This window comes from Alexandromys fortis, unplaced genomic scaffold, assembly GCF_014885135.2.
Source record: "Alexandromys fortis isolate MF-2015 unplaced genomic scaffold, M_Fortis_MF-2015_v1.1 scaffold_177, whole genome shotgun sequence".
Lineage (NCBI taxonomy): Eukaryota > Metazoa > Chordata > Mammalia > Rodentia > Cricetidae > Alexandromys > Alexandromys fortis.
The window spans coordinates 3509587-3524114 of record NW_026068056.1 but is presented as its reverse complement, the minus strand read 5'-3'; positions in this window follow the sequence as shown (position 1 = coordinate 3524114).

Genomic DNA, 14528 nt, shown 5'->3' with positions numbered 1-14528 from the left:
AAACATACCTGATATGACTACAAGTTTGATTGTAATAGGTGTCTAACTATTAACTTGCATTTGCTTATTATTCTAAAGTTGTTGGTAATAACAACTTTCAAGGACTAGAAATTTGCATTACATTGTTAAATGAGTTGTATAGGTACAATATTTTGAACAAGATTAGAAGTGTATTCACAATTTTTTCTAACAAAATTAATCTCAATTTTGTATCATTATTTAAAGTTTTTAAAATATATGTATTAAGCTTATTTTAAGATAATATTCATATCTTATGAAAAAGATTTAAAGAATCAACGTAAAAGTCTGAAGGAATCAGGTGTCGCCAGGCCCTGCAGGGAGCACCTGCAGGAGAGGTCACCTAGGCTCTGCTCCCTGTGTGGAGTACAGGTGACATCTTCCGCCAAGGATGGGGTCTGCCTGAGAAGCAGTCAGTGCTCAAGACAAAGAAGGCCTTGTGCCGGAGAATCTGGAACACACAGAATAGTCCAGGGATTGAAGCTGAGCCAGGCCCTCGACATAGTTCAGGCTATCTTTTAGGTCTTTTAGCTACATCCATTCCCGGAATTTTTTGGAGGGGATGGGGTGGTGGTAGGGGTTAACTGGTATCCATCTCTAGTTAAAGAAGCAACCCTGCCTGTATGCTTAAGGTTGTTGGATTCCCTAGATTTTCTCTGTGAGTTCATCCGGGTCCTCCTGCCTTCTACATGCTGGCTTTAGAACTCTGACCTCTCATGACCTTGCCTTGTGGTTTGCTCTTTCCATCCACCCCTCACTCATTGCTCTCTGCCCATTTACACATCCATATCCATCCATCCATCCATCCATCCATCCATCCATCCATCCATCCATCCATCCCCAGCAGCAACAGTCTCCCCTGAAACCTAGCTAAGCCAATGCAGAGAGAGGTAAAAACAGTTGTCCCTGCTCCATGAAAGATCTGGAAGATGAGAACAAACTCACAGAGCCGACGAAGACAAAGACCTAGATCAGAGGGTTAAAGGGAGCTTGCTGTGCTCTTGTCTGCAATGTGTCCACCCCTGGGCCCCAGCACGGAAAAACACAAACACCTAGGGAATCGTGGCTGGGCACAACCAGTGCAGGGCAGCAGACTCAGAACAGGCTTCTTTGACAGAGGGCATCAGCAGGCCTCGGCACTGACAGTGACTCTTGGTGACCGCCTGAACTGAAAATTCGACCAGAAATTTCAAGCTAAGTAATGTTGTCATGTCGAAGGACACTATGGAAACCAACCAACCAACCAACCATCAACCAAACAGAAAAACGTCAGAGTCGAGCTTTGTATTCAAACATTTCCAAACATTCTAGGTTTGCAACCTACCTACCGAATCCCTGTTAGCTGGACTCCTGTGGTTTGCTCAACATGCTTCCTTCGAAAGAGGATCTACCACCTCCCTGTGGTTGGTGTGACAATCGCCCAAGCAAGGCAGACAAGATCAAAAGTACTGCCTGGTAGTAGGCATGACAATGAAAACGTGGTTATTGTTATTGTAGCAGTAGTTGTTGTTGAAACTGTTGTTGTTTTTGTTATTCTTATTTAAGCAAAGAAAGATCGAAGTAGTGAACAGTGAGGCGAGATTGTTTTAATAAAAGGGGGAGGCTGCATAGGCTAACAATGAAACCTTCAAAGGAGCAAAGACCAAGGCCTGTGCCCATGGAAAACAAGGCAAGGTGGTCTAAGGGGGCTTGGGGTAGCGAGTAAAAGCAAGGCATGTGTTGGCGTGCTTGTGTCGGGATTGCTGTCCGATGGAGCAATGGCAGGCTTGGCGAGGCGATGAGGGAGAGGGAGAAAGGGCTGAAGGAGAGGGAGTGAGAGAGGGAGGAAGGGAGGGAGAGAGGGAGGGAGGGAGGGAGGGAGGGAGGGAGGGATATCCCGAGGGCTTGCAGAGTGGAGAGCAGGAGCTGGAGAGGTCTGGAGGGGAGCGAGAATAGGTTTCCGGTTGTGGAAGTGTGTGTAGAGGGGTTGTTCTTGGGTGTTGAGGTATTGTTGTTGAGGGCAAAGGGTGTTGGAAGCGAACATCGGGTGTGAATTTTGGGCAGAAGCAGAGGAATGGTGACAGATGAGTTGGCAAAGTGGAGCAGGCAAGAGGAAAGGAGAAAATATGTGTAGCCCTGGCTGTAAATTTCACAGGTCAGATGAAAAGGGATCCTGGCAGTCGGGAGCCAGGGAATATCGAGTGTTACAGCTGGGGCGGAAGATAGCCCTGGCAATCAGTAATCAGGGAATGAAACACGACACAGTAAGGGTAGCTCTTACAGCCTGTTCTTAGGGAAAGCTCTGCTCTGGCAGGTGAAGTCTTCCCCAGCAAATTTGTTATAGTAACTCTGCCCTACTAGGGAAAGGTTTCCTCAGTGAAAAAGCGTTACAGTCTCTGCTCCTGCGAAGGAAAGTCTTCACCCAAACCTAGTTCAATAGATTTACTGGGAGGGAAGAATCCAGGAGCGTGACTGCCTCTTCCTGGGTGGAAGAAGACCTGCCAACTGAACAGGCCCAGGAGAAGAGGGATTCTTTAGTTTTCCCCTGTTCAGGGATTGGTTAGCTTAGTTGGTCAGGAGCAGACATGACTGATTTCTGAGGTAAACTGTTTATTTCACTGGCCTTTTTAAGCTTTTGGGCTCTAGTTTTGGGACCAGGCCATATTTCTTTCACTGGCTCTGATTCTAGGGACAAAGTGAGTTTCTTTGGTTCTAGGCTTGTGGCTAAAGCATTTCTTTCACTGGCTGGGGTCTCCGAACTGGGTGTGTTTCTTTCAATGCCTCTGGTTCCAATGCCAGCGTGGGTTTCTTTGGCTGGATCTTTTACCCTACACAGGCCGACTTCAAACTTGCCATCCTCCTGCCTCTATGAATCCACCACTTGCTCTGGAGCTACCAGCTCAGAGTAGACCTCTTTCCTGAGTTTACTCTTGCTGAGTTTACTGTAGGAGTGTTGGGGAAGTTTGCAGTCATCTGGTCTCTGCCTGAACAGAAGGCTTTCCCCCTCTCCTGATGTGTCTTTATATATAGTAGTATCTAATTTGGGTTTTCATATAGTTTTGTTTGGTCTACTTCTCACAGTGAGCATTTTCCACTTCCTCCATAGTCCTGGGATTAAAATATGTCCACAAAATCCTTATCCCCTTCTTTCTTTTTTTTTTATTGCTTCATTGCCTTCTTTTTTTTTAAATATAATTTTTTTATTGAAAAAAAAAAAAAGATTTCCGCCTCCTCCCCGCCTCCCTTTTCCCTCCCCTTCTCCCTTTTCCCCCCTCCTCCCTCTCCTCTCCCCCTCCCCCCCACTCCTCTCCCCCTCCCTCTCCAGTCTGAGGGGCAGTCAGGGTTCCCTGCCCTGTGGAAAGTCCAAAGTCCTCCCCGCTCCATCCTGGTCTAGGAAGGTGGACATCCAAACTGGCTAGGCTCCCACAAAGCCAGAACATGAAGTAGGATCAAAACCCAGTGTCATTGTCCTTGGCTTCTCAGCAGCCCTCATTGTCCTCCATATTCAGAGAGTCCGGTTTTATCCCATGGTTTTTCAGTCGTAGTCCAGCTGGCCTTGGTGAGCTCACAATAGATCAGCCCCACTGTCTCCGTGGGTGGGTGCACCCCTCGTGGTCCTGATTTCTTTGCTCATATTTTCCCTCCTTCTGCTCCTCCTTGGGACATTGGGAGCTCAGTCCAGTGCTCCAGTGTGGGTCTCTGTCTCTATCTCCATCCATCTCCAGATGAAGGTTCTATGGTGATATGCAAGATATTAATCAGTATGGCTATAGGATAGGGTCATTTCAGGTTCTCTGTCCTCAGCTGCCCCGGAAACTAACTGGGGACATCGCCCTGGGCACCTGGGAGCACCAAATCTCTTGCCAACCCTAATCCCCTTCTTTCTTTAATTTTTATGTATGTTCTAACTTACTTGAATTCCTTTTTAAATTAAGCTGTGTGTGTGTGTGTGTGTGTGTGTGTGTGTGTGAGTGAGTGAGTGTGTGTGTATCTGTCTGCCTGTTGTTTCTGTTTGTCTCTCAGTCTGTTTTGGTATGGAATCAGAGGAGGATTGGGGGAGTTATTTTTTTTTCTCTCCACCACTTGTATCTTGGTGTTGGCAGTGTGGTGGTTGTTGTTCAGTTGTGTGCTAGCCCCTGACTTCTCTTTAGAATAGAAACAATAAGAGGATTCCAGAGCAGTGCTAAGGATATAACATCGCTGACTTCATAAAAATGTCAATTGTTTTGTTCTTTATATCATTGTTTATTTTTTATTGTTGTTTATTTTTGTTATTCGTTTGTTTGTTAAACACGGAGGGCTTCTGAAGAAATTGGCAAGAAAATTCGTACTTTTTCTTCCGTAGTAGAGTTCTGTTTTACAACCTACACTGATGAAGTTTGGTCCTTAAGCTGTTTGACCTCTAATCCATCCTTATCCCGCGTACCATAGAGCTGACCAAAGCATGCTGTATCTCTCTCTCAATCTCAAGAAAAAGCGTTTTTTTTCAGTGGTCACATGATCAGACTATTCTGATTCCCAAGTCTTTTGTGGGGGGGGGCTGCTATTTTGCATAAAGATCACCCGGCATGCTTTGAGCCAGATTTTATCGGGTGGCCTTGTAATTCTTTGAATTTCAAATGGATTTTCTCATAAATATTTTTCTGTATTTGTCTTATTGAGTATGGCGTTTATTTTTGGAATATATACACATATTTTTAAGGCATCGCCATCATAGTCACCATGACTAGAAAGGATTTAGTATTTTCAGCCTTATATAACTTTCTGTAGGACGCACTATTCGGTTGGTCCGAGAGTAGTGGTGTTTACACTAATTGATCACAACCAGTTACAGATTTCTTTGTTCCTTCTCCACTCCCACTGCTCCACTTGACCAGCCTTTTGTTGCCCGAGGTGATTTTAACCCCATCACACCTTCAGTATTCCACAGCCTATGGGATAAAACACCTTTAAACACCTTAGAAAATGGTTAAGTCGTCACCATTGCAGTTGAGTAACTATGAGAACAGCACCACAATGGTGAGAACAGAAATCCCATTATTTTGTGTCAAATCCTCCTCTTTGCTGAAAGTCTTGGATTTGTGTTTCAAAATGACCCGTATTCATGCGCCTCCTCATCTCCAGTGTCAAAAGAGAGGGCAAAACAGCACAACCTGTGGTGGAAAAATAAAGCTTCAGGCTGCAAAGTCACGTGCACATGGGTGTGCTTTCACGTCACTCAAGTGTGTCTTTTGCACGTGTCTTTTGGAAGCTTTGCAAAGTGAAAGATGACAGAGAACATTCTCTAGGCTGTTAGCATAGAAGCGATACCTCTGTGGGTGTGGGCAAACTGTGGTTGTTTCCGCATTTCTTAGACTCTCAGTCATGATCTAGGCATCTCCAAACTTTTGTTTGAAAATGTTAAGGCTTTGATATTGAAAGAAAATTCCCTTTCTATTCTGAAACAATCAGAATTGTTTCAAGCTACTTTGTATGCACCAATCGCAGGATATATACTATGCAATATTTGGGACAGAGTTATACCAAAGACACTGTTATTATCTGAAATTCAGACTCAGCTCATGCTATGGTCTGGATGTGACCCTAACATTTGTGTGTCGGAATCTTAATCACCAGTGTAAAAGTGTTGTGTATTGAAAGGAGTCTTGGGGATGTTTAGGCCTTGAGGATTCTAACTCCGTGAACTGCTAATGCCCCTATCAAAAGAGCTTGCACAGGTAGGTTCTCCTTTTTGCCACTCAAGGACACAGAATCCATATTCATTTTGTCTTTCCACCAGCTGCCTCATGAGAACACAGAAAGAAAGCTCGTATCCAGTACTGATGCTCTGATCTTTTCTGCCTCTAGAACTAGAAACTTACACTCACATAAATTATCCCATCCAGAGTGTGCTGCTAAAGCAGCATACGGCAGAGTGAGGAAAGTGTGCACTGACCCTATCTTAATCTGGATGTAGTGGCACAGCTTGTAACCCCAGCCTTTGGGAGGCAGGGGCAGACTGATTCTCTTCATTTCACAGCTGCATAGCAATTTCTTGTTCAACATGGGCAGTTAATTAATCAACTAATCAATCAGATCGACACAAAGCTCTCACTGCTCAGACTTAACATGATGTGGGAGTGATTTCTTAATAATAAAGAAACTGCCTCGACCCTCATAGGACAGAAAATTAGGTAGGCGGAGTAGACAGAAGAGAATTCTGGGAAAAAGAAGCTGAGTCAGAGGAGTCGCCATGGTTCTCCCGTTCCAGACAGACGCAGGTTAAGATCCTCCCTGGTAAGCCAGCTCGTGGGCTACACAGAATATTAGAAATGGGTTAGAACAATATGTAAGAGCTAGCCATAAGGAACTGGAACTATCCGGGCCAGGCAGTGTTTGAAAGAATACAGTTTCCGTGTAATTATTTCTGGGTATAAGCTAGCCATGCGGGCGGCCGGGTGCCGGGGACGCAGCCCTGTCGCTCCTATTTCAACATTAACAGACTATGTTTGGGGGCTGATTAATACTATTGCAGTGGTCACCCGTTGCACTGCAGATATCATCTGGGTGGTTATCAAGTCTAAAGGGATTATGCACTCCTGACATCTAAGGAATGAGATCTTTCTAACGTTACTGAAACTCCCGAAGCTTTCATTGCTCTTGATTTCTTAGTGTCCCCACTAATCTTATTCACAGCAGTAAACATACTATGGAGGGAAAGAGGTCGTTAGAAACTGACATGTAACAACTCTGCAACTGGCTATGAGCTACCACTGTGGTGTTTCTGAATCACAGTGTCACCTCATTTGTCTTCACCGGTAGGCCTGGGTGAGGGTCTCCTTTCCCTTCTCATGTCCTCATAATCTTCTTCTACCTCTGCAGACACAATTGCACAATCTTATTACACTAGGCCTTTCTTCCAGCATGCTCAAGATTGTTCATAGACCTGTGGGACTTGCAACTTGTGTCTGCAAGTGTTTCTGACGTTGCCCTTGGTACCCACCAGGAACTTGGTCTTTTCCTACATTTTTTTTTTTTTGAGACAGCTTTTCTCTGTGTTACAACAGCCCTGGCTGTAGACCCAGCACTAAGATTAATGTGTACACCACCATGGCTCAACTGTAGCTCCACTTTCAAACATGACACGATTATAAATTTTGAAATGTCTCTTAATTTTGTTTGTTGAGTGTTATTAAATATCAGTCTGCTGTAGGATAATCATCTTGTACACTGTAAAGATTTGGCACTCATATTGGTTTAATAAATCATTGAATGACCAGTAGCCAGGCAGGAAGTATAGGAAGGGCAAGCAGACTGGGAGAATTCTGGAAAGAGAAAAGGCAGAAGAGAGTCAATCACTAGCCAGACGCAGAGAAAGCAAGATGAGAATGCCTTACTGAGAAAAGGTACCAAACCATGTGGCTAAACATAAATAAGAATTATGGGTGAAGAGCTAGTTAGTAAAAAGCCTGAGCAACAGGCCAAACAGTTTATAATTAATATAAGCCTCTGTGTGTTTATTTGGGACTGAATGGCTGTGGGGCTGGGCAGGACAGAAACCTCTGTCTACCTCAGCCTCTGACCCTACTGATACTACTTTAAAATTCTTAAATGTCTCAAAGCTTTTCATTTCATTTCTTCCTTATCCTAAATGATTCAAACATTGCAGAAATTAAACACAACAACTCTTCTGTTAAGAAGTGGGCAGAAAGTTGTTCATTGTCAACCAATCTCCTTCCTTTGCTGTCTTAGAACTTTTTTTTGTTTGTTTGTTTTTCGAGACAGGGTTTCTCTGTGGTTTTGGAGCCTGTCCTGGAACTAGCTCTGTAGACCAGGCTGGTCTCGAACTCACAGAGATCCGCCTGCCTCTGCCTCCCAAGTGCTGGGATTAAAGGCGTGCGCCACCACGCTGTCTTAGAACATTTAATATCTTTGTCAGACATTCTTATTATGTTACTATTTGTTTTGGTCTGTGATTGGTTTCATAAAATTCCTTTTATTTGCTATGTCTTAAAGGGGAACAATCATATAGTATTTTCTTGTATTCTGCAACAATGTATCATAAACACTACTTTGTCCATTTGATTATTGCAATTTTTAAGATTAAAAAATATTTGGGGAGGGGGTAAGCTCCGAAAGAAAAGACTAGTCAAGTGCAGTAGTGAGAAGGGGGGAAAGTGTAGAACAGGAGTTCAATCTGTAACTGACTGTGAACAATCAATTGAGATAACTCACTACCTTCGGACCAGCCAAGTAGGTGCTGCTTAGTTGGAAGTAATTAAAGCCTATTTAGTTCCATACTTTTCAGTGATGGTAATTTTTTCATAAGCGTCTGTAAGTTACATATGTAATGTAAATCTTTTGTGTTATATAAGAATCAGGAAGTATATGTTCACTAATAAATTTACTGACTGTGAAGATCAAGATTTGATGCTGTTGATTTTTGCTGAGCATCTTGGGAAAGAGACATGCAAATTTAGCGTCTCACCCGCAGTATGTGTCTCCAATCCCTTTGAGCAACTCTGCAGCGGTAGAGCAGATGTCTCTTTTGTCCGATTGCTGTGGGCTTTGCCAGGATCTGTCTTCCCAGTGGAAGGAAGACCCTCGAGCTTTATGCCTTTAACTCCTTCAGCAGAGCCCTGTTCCCTCAAAGTCGCCCCTTTCCCACGTGGATAGTCTACTTGCAGAACTCCGCACTGCCTGCTTCTCCCCAAACCTCAGTGATCAGACCCAAACCAAACAGGAGTGCAGCTCCACCAACTGATAGCAAAGGGAAATGCCCGTGCAACTTGGGTGCTTCTGAGGATGAATTGACAGAGTCAAAGGGCAGAAAAGAAACACACCAGAAGCCGAGGTAAACAAAATCAACTTCTGTTCTCCTAGAAGGTCCAAGTTCAAATCCTAGAGTCTACACCAGGTGGTTCACATCCACCTCTAAATTCTGGCTCCAATGCGTTTGGCCTCAATGGGCATCTGCACTAATGTGCACATAGTCACACATGTATACCTAAGTGTGTGTGTGTGTGTGTGTGTGTTGCATGCGTACCTGGTACCTGCTGAATTCAGTGAACACTCAGGAACTGAGGTATAGATAGTTGTGGCTGCAGCATTTGTTGTCCAGTCTTGTGTAATAGGAAAGGGCAGGGCTTGTCTCAAGTCCTGGCTAGAGTAGTCTGTGAGGCTGGATATTCTCAGCTAGCCTCCTCAACATTGTTCTGAGCAGTTTGTAACCCAAAGCTGATCTTTAGGTGGTGTTTGTCAGCTTAGTGGTGTTATGATAGTCCTGGAGGGATCGTCATTGTGTGGGCCCATCTTCCTTTTAGAGACTCCAAAGGTCACTGTTAGGTGTGCACATGGTTCACTGCAGAAAACTGATAAGACTCAAACCCAAAATCATGTACAGGAAGGTAGATGAACCTTTTTCTATAATTAGTACTCTGTATGACCACTAATATTGTGACAAAAAGTTTTAAAAATATGTATTAATCTTATATTGAGACAATATTCATATCTTATAAAAAAGTTTTAAAGAGTCAAAATAAAACCAAAGAATTATGAGATATTTCTTCTGGCCCATATCAGGTGGCTCTTCTGTCATGAGACATAGATTTTGGATTTTTCTTTAACAAGTATGTTTGCCTTTAGAGAAGGAGAGAGCCACAGGCCAACTCCAAAGCCAGCTTTGATTTTTCATTGGACTGGAACTACAGAAAGACCATTGCATTTGCTGTAGAAAACAGCAGAAAAAAACATTTGGAGAGATTTATCTTATTAAAAATGTAATTGATTTATCAATTGACCAATTTACTTTTCTTGTGACACTTTTTCTGGATGATTTGTCCTTTTTCTTCAGATGTCTCATTTGTCCAGTGGTGTTCAGATCCCTTAGCTAGATACCTTCATTCTTCTGAAAAGATAGAAACAAACCCTTCCCAACCACAATTTTTGGGAGGCTCCCTTTTTGCCAAGTTATATCTGATCTAATGAGAAGTATTTGTTAGCTGTATAAGTTAGTTTAGATTATGGTCATGCTGTTTGATGAGCTATCACCTCTTCTAATTAAGAGATCTCTCTTGTTCAAATCGAATATTTATCAGTTTTGATTGTATCCATAGCTTTTTTTTTTCTTCCTGTGGAAACAAAAGCTAAACACCTTCCCCAACATAACACACCCTGGTTTCCATTCTGAGGTCAATAAATCTTTAAAATATACAGGCTGATCTAATTCTAGAGTCTTTTCTATTATCAAATGTCTGTCCACAGCTATTATTCCTTTTTCATTAACATTTAGAAAATTCAATGTTAATAAAGCCTTATGCAATCTATTTCTGGGGGGGTCTTTATACCCCTTTCTGTTTATTTAGCATATTTTATAGTTCGATTTGATCTTTCTATGACTGCTTGTCCTGTAAGATTATGTAATATACCTGTAATATGCTTTACATTGTAATAAGCAAAAAAACTATTTCCTTTTACTAGAGACTTGCTGGAATATTGTCAGTCTTAATTTGTACAAGTATACCCGTGATGGATATAACTTCTAATAAGTGTGTAATTACCTGATCAGCCTTTACCAAACTCAAAGCAGTTGCCCATTGAGAACCTGAATAGGTATCAATGATTTGGTGCACATATTTTAATTTTCAAATTCTACAAAATGAAACACATCCATCTGCCAGATTTTATTCCTTTGAGTATCCTTTGAGTTACTTCCTGCAGGTAGTGGAGTCTGGTTGTATAAAGAACAAGTAGGACATTTTCTTTTAATTTCCTTGGCTTGTTGCTGATTTTTAAGCCTTTGCTATTACATGATGTTTTTTTATGAAATTCTGAGACCTCCTGCCCATTTCCTATCAATAGCTCATCAATTTCTTCATTACACTGTGATGTCAACAACACCCACAAACCTGTCATCTGATAACCTGGTGTGTGCCAAGAACCAACACTTGGGGCTTGAGAGATGCCTCAGCAGTTAAGAGCACTAGGTGCTCTTTTCAGGGGGCCTGGGGTCAATTCCCAGCATGTGCAATTGTCTTGTGCCCTCTTCCAGCCTCTGTGGGTGCCAGGCATACATGTGGCACACAGACATACATGCAGGCAGAACACCCATACACATAAAATAAGACCCAATTCCCAGTGTTGATGTTGACATGGCCTACTCAAACTTGATGTGGGAGTGTCATATCAATCTGTTGCTTTCATTGGTTAATTAATAAAGAAACTGCTTGGCCTGATAGGTTAGAACATAGGTGGGTGGAGTAAACAGAACAGAATGCTGGGAAGAAGAGGAAGTGAGGCAGACGCCATGCCTTCCCTCTCCAGGGCACACGTGATGAAGCTCCGACCCAAGATGGACGTAGGCTAGAATCTCCCTGGTAAGTCACCACCTTGTGGTGCTACACACATTAATAGAAATGGGCCAAGCAGTGTTTATATGAATACAGTTTGTGTGTTGTTATTTCGGGTATAAGCTAACCAGGCGGCCAGGAGCTGGGTGGCAGGAACGCAGCCCGCAGCTCCTTCAACACAAACTGGCATCTATCCAGTCTCCTGCTCACTTTTTTGGGCAATGCTATCCAATCACTAGCCTGTTCCTACCTTTTCACTTCTGTGGCTCACTCAGCTCTGCAGCTTCACTCTAATTTCTGACACGCAATAGCCTGACGTGCAGCCAGTGAAGCTGCTCCAGGCCATTGTCCCCAGAAGTCAGATACATTGCATTCCTCTCAGTTTCCCAGCTTTGGCTTCGTGGGCCTCACTGAAGTCCCTTACCTCTGTAGCCCTAGGCTGTCATTCTTCAGTCCACAGATGTGCAATGTGTGAACTCAGCGTTCCTACTGATAATGAACATTAGAAATAAAGAATCTGTGTTTCCCAGGTGGTGGTAGCACACACCTTTAACCCCAGCACCTGGGAGGCACAGGCAAGAGAATCTTGGCGTTTAAGGCCAGTCTCATCTATGAAGCAATTTCCAGGACAACAGCCAAGTCTACAAAAAGAAACCCTGTGTTAAAAACAAAACAAAGAATCTGTGTTCACCTTGGCGGCGGCTACTAAGGAAAGTGGGAGTATCTAGCTAATTGTCCTTGAAATACTTACTTACCTTGCAAATTTGTTATACTCAATACATTCTGACACTGTGAAAAGTGACAAACCTATCGATGTTTCTGGCATAGCACACTCACAAGGAAAAAAGCTGCTTAACTGGGGGCGAGAGATAAATAACATGTGTACATATTTCATGGTTTTTTAGTTTGATTCTAGGCAAGATCAAGGACGACAGAAGAGACGGAAGGTAAAGGGATGGAAAGAACTAAAGAGAAACCATAGACTCTGGCCACAGCAATTTCAAAAAGTTGTCAAACTTTTAGACTCAAGGGTCTCAGGTCTGGGAGAACACTGGCCACTGTCAAGATCTGAGAAATCCCTACACCAAACCTGTCCAGAAGCTGCAGGACCAACTCCTGACTGCCTAGCTACGGGAGAACGCTAGCCGAGGTGGAGTTAAATGTACTACCTGAACTCTAACGCTAGAGGGCGCCAGCTGTGGCTGCTCCTACCTGCTAAGACTGCAAATGACACAAAGGGAGCCAAGTTAGCACTACTGATCTTAAAAAAAAAAAAAAAAAAAAAAAAAAAAAAAAGACTCCTATTGATATTCTGCTATACTCATAGCTCAGTGCCTTATCCAGCCATCATCAGAGAGGCTTCCTCCAGTAGCAGATGAAGGCAGAGATCCACAACCAGGCATTTCGGAGAGTACAGATAGGAAATCTTCACCAAATTCCTCACCTCAGACTCAGGGAATCCTGAGGAGGCAGGCAAAATTGTAAGAGCCAGAGGGGATGGAGGACACCCAGAGAGCAAGGCCCTCTGAATAAACTAAACAAGGCACGTATGCGCTCACTGAGACTGAAGCCGCAAGCACGGGGCCAACATGCTTATATAACATACTAACATAGTATTATAGCTATTTTGGGTTTTTGTTGTTGTTGTTGTTGTTGTTTTGTATTTTGAGACAGGGTTTCTCCGCAGCTTTGGGCCTGTTCTGGAACCAGCTCTTGTAGACCAGGCTGGCCTCGAACTCATGGAGATCCGCCTGCCTCTGCCTCCCGAGTGCTGGAATTAAAGGGTGCACCACCTATGCCCAGCAAGCCAGTTCTTTTCTGAGACAGAAGGGAGTGGATCTGGAGGGGAGGGGTGGGGGAGGAACTGGGAGGAGCAACTATAATCAGGATATATTGTTGGGGGGCGGGGGTCAAGACGGTTCCTCTGTGTAACAGCCCTAGCTGTCCTGGAACTTGTGCTGTAGAACAGGCTGGCCTTGAACTCAGAGATCTGCCTGCCTCTGCCTTCCAAGTGCTGGGATTAAAGATGGGCACCACCACTGCCCAACAAAAAAATAAAATCTATTTTCAATAAAATAAAATGAGAAAAAAAGAATTGGAAAAAATAAAAGGGAAATGAAAGTAACAAAAATTCTCTTCCTCATAATTGATGCCACTATTTTACATACAATAAAACCTTTCCTGAGTCAATAACCAATGAAGCAATAAAGCTGCCAGATACAATAAACTAAAACAAACTATGCAATAGGTACCAAGGACCAATATTCGAAGAGCTTCTTCAACCCATGATGTCTACCTGGGTGGTTAGTCCGTCAGCACACCTACCGACTGACTGGTAAGAACAAGGTCCTGCCAGATTCTGCAGTCAGAGGCAGATGACTTAGCTCAGACAACCCCCTCTTGCCGAGTTTGGCGATTCTAACGGGTACCCTCCACTAAGAAATGGTCCGACACCCCTTCCAAGTTCACAGCCTCAGGGGAGACACAAGACAGGGATAGTGGCAAGGAAGGTGCTGACTACCAGATCAGCTCAACTGACCCTGGCGGCCAGTGGGGCACACGTCTCGTCCTCGCAGATCCCAGATGAGCTCAACTGACCCTGGCGGCCAGTGGGGCACACGTCTCGTCCTCGCAGATCCTTTTCGGTTGTGAGCCTAGCCTTTAACGGCTGGACCACCCCTCCAGACCCATATCTTTTTTTTTTATTTATTTATTTTTTGCTTTTTTTTTATATCCTTTTTTTATTTTATTGAGAATAAGAAAAAAAAGTATCCGCCTCCTCCCAGCCTCCCATTTCCCTCCCCTCCCCCCCCTCTTCTCCCCCTCCCCCCACTCCTCTCTCCCTCCCTCTCCTATCCAAAGAGCAGTCATGGTTCCCTGCCCTGTGGAAAGTCCAAGGTCCTCCCCCCTCCGTCCATGTCTAGGAAGGTGATCATCCAAACTGGCTAGGCTCCCATCAAGCCAGAACATGAAGTAGGATCAAAACCCCTTGCCATTGACCTTGGCTTCTCATCAGTCCTCATTGTTCGCCATGATCAGAGAGTCCGGTTTTATCCCATGCTTTTTCAGTCACAGTCCAGCTGGCTTTGGTGAGCTCCCAATAGATCAGCCCCACTGTCTCAGTGGGTGGGTGCACCACCCGTGTTCCTGACGAATATCTTTCATATCACCATAGAACCTTCATCTGGTGATGGATGGAGATAG